The sequence below is a fragment of the Salvelinus alpinus genome, chromosome 24 (genome assembly GCF_045679555.1).
Source record: "Salvelinus alpinus chromosome 24, SLU_Salpinus.1, whole genome shotgun sequence".
NCBI lineage: Eukaryota > Metazoa > Chordata > Actinopteri > Salmoniformes > Salmonidae > Salvelinus > Salvelinus alpinus.
In genome coordinates, this window is record NC_092109.1 from 1,394,706 (window position 1) to 1,400,705 (window position 6,000).

Below are 6,000 nucleotides of genomic sequence, written 5' to 3' on the forward strand. Positions count from 1 at the left end.
ACATTAGAAGCCTCCTCCCTAAGTTTGTTTTACTCACTGCTTTAGCACACTCAGCCAACCCTGATGTCCTAGCCATGTCTGAATCCTGGCTTAGGAAAACCACCAAAAACCCTGAAATCTCCATCGCTAACTATAACATTTTCCGCCAAGATAGAACTGCCAAAGGGGGCGGTGTTGCAATCTACTGCAAAGATAGCCTGCAGAGTTCTGTATTTCTATCCAAGTCTGTAACCAAACAATTCGAGCTTCTACTTCTAAAAATTCACCTTTCCAGAAACAAGTCTCTCACTGTTGCCGCTTGCTATAGATCTCCCTCTGCCCCCAGCTGTGCCCTCGATACCATATGTGAATTGATTGCCCCCCATCTATCTTCTGAGCTCATGCTACTAGGTGACCTGAACTGGGACATGATTAACACCCCGGCCATCCTACAATCTAAGCTTGATGCCCTCAATCTCACACAAATTATCAATGAACCTACCAGGTACAACTCCAAATCCATAAACACGGGCACCCTCATAGATGTCATCCTAACTAACTCTCCCTCCAAATACACCTCTGCTGTTTTCAATCAAAATCTCAGCGATCACTGCCTCATTGCCTGCATCCGTAATGGGTCTGCGACCAAACGACCACCCCTCATCATTGTCAAACGCTCCCTAAAACACTTCTGCCAGCAGGCCTTTCTAATTGACCTGGCCGGGGTATCCTGGAATGACATTGACCTCATCCTGTCCGTAGATGATGCCTGGCTATTCTTTAAAAGTGCCTTCCTCACCATCTTAAATAAGCATGCCCCATTCAAAAAATTTAGAACTAGGAATAGATATAGCCCTTGGTTCACTCCAGACCTGTCTGCTCTTGACCAGCACAAAAACATCCTGTGGGGTTCTGCATTGGCATCGAATAGCCCCTGTGATATGCAACTTTTCAGGGAAGTTAGGAACAAATATACACAGGCAGTTAGGAAAGCTAAGGCTAGCTTTTTCAAACAGAAATTTGCATCCTGTAGTACTAACTCAAAAAGGTTCTGGGACACTGTAAAGTCCATGGAGCATAAGAGCACCTGCTCCCAGCTGCCCACTGCACTGAGGCTAGGAAACACTGTCACCACCGATAAATCCACTATAATTGAGAATTTCAATAAGCATTTCTCTACGGCTGGCCATGCTTTCCACCTGGCTACCCCTACCCCGGTCAACTGCCCGGCACCCTCCACAGCAAACCGCGAAAGCCCCCACTATTTCTCCTTCACCCAAATCCAGATAGCTGATGTTCTGAAAGAACTGCAAAATCTGGACCCCTACAAATCAGCCAGGCTAGACAATCTGGACCCTCTCTTTCTAAAATTATCTGCCGAAATTGTTGCAACCCCTATTACTAGCCTGTTCAACCTCTCTTTCGTATCGGCTGAGATCCCCAAAGATTGGAAAGCTGCCGCGGTCATCCCCCTCTTCAAAGGGGGTGACACTCTAGACCCAAACTGCTACAGACCTATATCTGTCCTACCCTGTCTTTCTAAGGTCTTCGAAAGCCAAGTTAACAAACAGATCACCGACCATTTCGAATCCCACCATACCTTCTCCGCTATGCAATCTGGTTTCAGAGCTGGTCATGGGTGCACCTCAGCCACGCTCAAGGTCCTAAACGACATCATAACCGCCATCGATAAGAGACATTATTTTGCAACCGTATTCATCGACCTGGCCAAGGCTTTCGACTCTGTCAATCACCACATTCTTATTGGCAGACTCAACAGCCTTGGTTTCTCAAATTATTGTCTCGCCTGGTTTACCAACTACTTATCTGATAGAGTTCAGTGTGTCAAATCGGAGGGCCTGTTGTCCGGACCTCTGGCAGTCTCTATGGGGGTGCCACAGGGTTCAATCCTTGGGCCGACTCTCTTCTCTGTATACATCAATGATGTTGCTCTTGCTGCTGGTGATTCTCTGATACACCTCTACGCAGACGACACCATTCTGTATACTTCTGGCCTCTCTTTGGACATTGTGTTAACTAACCTCCAGACGAGCTTCAATGCCATACAACTCTCCTTCCGTGGCCTCCAACTGCTCTTAAACGCAAGTAAAACTAAATGCATGCTCTTCAACCGATCACTGCCTGCACCTGCTCGCCCGTCCAGCATCACTACTCTGGACGGCTCTGACTTAGAATACGTGGACAACTACAAATACCTAGGTGTCTGGTTAGATTGTAAATTCTCCTTCCAAACTCACATTAAGCATCTCCAATCCAAAATTAAATCTAGAATCGGCTTCCTATATCGACTTCCTATATCGACTTCGGTGATGTCATCTATAAAATAGCCTCCAACACTCTAATCAACAAACTGGATGCAGTCTATCACAGTGCCATCTGTTTTGTCACCAAAGCCCCATACACTACCCACCATTGCGACCTGTACGCTCTCGTTGGTTGGCCCTCGCTTCATACTCGTCACCAAACCCACTGGCTACAGGTTATCTACAAGTCTCTGCTAGGTAAAGCCCCGCCTTATCTCAGCTCACTGGTCACCATAGCAGCACCCACTCGTAGCACGCGCTCCAGCAGGTATATGTCACTGGTCACCCCCAAAGCCAATTCCTTCTTTGGTCATCTTTCCTTCCAGTTCTCTGCTGCCAATGACTGGAACGAACTGCAAAAATCTCTGAAGCTGGAGACTCATATCTCCATCACTAGCTTTAAGCACCAGCTGTCAGAGCAGCTCACAGATCACTGCACCTGTACATAGCCCATCTGTAAACAGCCCATCTATCTACCTACCTCATCCCCATACTGTATTTATTTATTTATCTTGCTTCTTTGCACCCCAGTATCTCTACTTGCACATTCATCTTCTGCACATCTACCAATCCAGTGTTTAATTGCTAGATTGTAATTACTTCGCCACCATGGCCCATTTATTGCCATAACTCCCTTATCTTACCTCATTTGCACTCACTATATATAGACTTTTTGTTTTCTTTGTTCTACTGTATTATTGACTGTATGTTTTGTTTATTCCATGTGTGTTGTTGTATGTGTTGAATTGTTATGCTTTATCTTGGCCAGGTCGCAATTGCAAATGATAACTTGTTCTCAACTAGCCTACCTGGTTAAATAAAGGTTAAATAAAAAATTAAATAAAACATTGCTACCAGTGTTGTAAATCACAGCTGGCCTGGTACATTCATTGTTTTCTGTTTCTAGCCATTCGGGATGCACCGTTTCAGTCTCAAATACTTAATATTGGACAAAAATGTGTTAATGTATCTAAGGCTGGGAATGTCAATACATCAATTTAGCGAGGACAATGAGTCAACAAGTCAGCAATAATGTGGCTAATAGCCTAGCTTATATCTTTATGTAGCTATTTAGCAACCTAAAAGCACAGAGCCTAACGTTAGCTAGCTGCTGGGTGGATGTCATGAGTGGGTGAGTGGCCAACTTTTCCCCCCCGTATTGTTTTTCGGTGGCTACATCTAGAGATGCAGGTGTCATTTGGTTAGCTAGCAAGAAATGTCCATTACTTTGCTAGCTAGCTATGCTGAACTTCATCCACAGTTAGGATATATCTTAGTTGTCAATCAAATGTATTTGGCATCTATCAAATGGGTGGGCAGGCAAGTTCCTATTCAGTTGTCAAAACATGGGTTGGGACGAGCATGCATTGACTGGCAGTCTGCACAAGAATGAGCAGGCTACTATTCCCCATTGTTTATTAGTGCAATTTTGACTGCCAACTACAAGGACTTATCTACTGTTGCCTTGTTAGATTTTAGCTCGGCTCTCGCTGGCTAACATTATATGTTCATATACAACTGAGGGAGAGAGTAGAACTGATCAATAGGACTGTAAAGTTCCCAAATATAAGAGAACTCCCGTGGTATTTACATATTTGCAGAAATCCATTCAGGTGTATTTTGTGGCTTTTGAAGAATGCTTTGATCTAATGCCAAGAGTGTGCAACAAAGCTGTCATGGCAACGGGTGGCTACTTTGAAGAATTTTAAATATAACATATATTTTTTATTTGTTTACACTTTTGTGGTTACTACATGATTCCATATGTGTTATTTCATAGTTTTGATGTCTTCACTATTATTCTACAATGTAGAAAATAGTAAAAATAAAGAAAAACCCTTGAATAAATAGGTGTCCAAACTTTTGACTATGTGCAACAATTTAAAGATTTTATTTAGTTGCAGTTCATAAAAGGAAATCAGTCAATTGAAATACATTCATTAGGCCCTAATCTATGGATTTCACATGACTGGGAATACAGATATGCATCTGTGGTCACAGATACAGGGGAAAAAAGTTAGAGTGGATCAGAAAACCAGTCAGTATCTGGTGTGACCACCATTTTGCTCATGCAGCGCGACACTTCACCTTCGCATAGAGTTGATCAGCCTGTTGATTGTGGCCTGTGGAATGTTGTCCCACTCCTCTTTAATGGCTGTGCGAAGTTGCTGGATATTGGCGGGAAATGGAAAACACTGTCGTACACGTCGATCCAGAGAATCCCAAACATGCTCACTGGGTGACATGTCTGGTAAGTATGCAGGCCAAAAACTGGGACATTTTCAGCTTCCAGGAATTGTGTACAGATCCTTGTGACATGGGGTCATGCATTATCATGCTGAAACATGAGGTGATGGAGGTGGATGAATGGGACGAGAATCGGCCTCAGGATCTCGTCACAGTATCTCTGTGCATTCAAATTGCCATCGATAAAATGCAATTGTGTTCGTTGTCCGTAGCTTATGCCTGCCCATATCTTAACGCCACCGCCACCATGGGGCACTCTGTTCACAACGTTGACATCAGCAAACCGCTCACCTACACGACGCCATACAAGTTGTCTGCCATCTGCCCGGTGTCGTGGAAATTCTAATCAAGTAAGAGAGAAGAGACTTTGAATTTCTTGAAACAATCAACCTTCATTATTGCAATAATGAATCAATATTGAGCTGGTCAACGCCCTCCCGTAGGTGAGCCCAACAATACAGAGAACGTAAGGGGTTTATATAGAAACCCCAAAACTGGTTGGTTTCACCCCTCCCCGGTAGATCGGGGCATAATAAGCTACCTTGTTTTCTTCTTGTGGCTATGAGTATCGGGTGTGTGAGGTCATAGTGCACAAACAAGTGCAGTTTGGCAGTTCTGTTACTCCTTTCTCCTACCCAAGCTAGCCTCTGTTCTCTTCATATCTCCACACAGCTGTTCCCTTGGAAGATAGTAAAAGAACAGGATGGGCTGAAGAACTGTGGTCACTCTCAGAGACTCTTTGTCTTGTGTCCAAGTTACTCAGAAGCAAAAATGATTGGAAACAATACAGGTCTATTCTTTTCCTCAGGTTAATCTCTATCCCATGTTCATGACTACATGCTGTGGGGAGTGAACTTGGAAGAGAGGAAACCATCCTTTCTCAGAAGCACAACATTGGTAGAATAGAAATGTCTTACTATTGTTAAGCATATAATTGTGAACTATTAATATTAAACAAATCAGGTAAATACATATTTTTTCTCTCACATTCCCCTCTTAAGAAATCCAGTTTCTTATAAAAAAATGTAAGGGTACAAGCATTACATGATTATTGTTAACTTCTTCGGGATCGGTGTCCTATCCAAGGGACGGTTGAGCTAACATAGGCTAGTGCGATTGGCATGATGTTGTAAGTAACAAGAAAGTTTCCCAGGACATAGACATATCTGATATTGGCAGAAAGCTTAAATTCTTGTGAATCTAACTGCATGTCCAATTTACAGTAGCTATTACAGTGAAATAATACCATGCTATTGTTTTGAAAAGTTATTAATAAACAAATTAGGCACATTTGGGCATTCATGATGCAACATTTTGAACAGAAATGCAATGGTTCATTGGATCAGTCTAAAACTTTGCACATGCACTGCTGCCATCTAGTGGCCAAAATCTAAATTGCACCTGGGCTAGAATAATACATTATGGCCTTTCTCTTGCATTTCAAAGATGA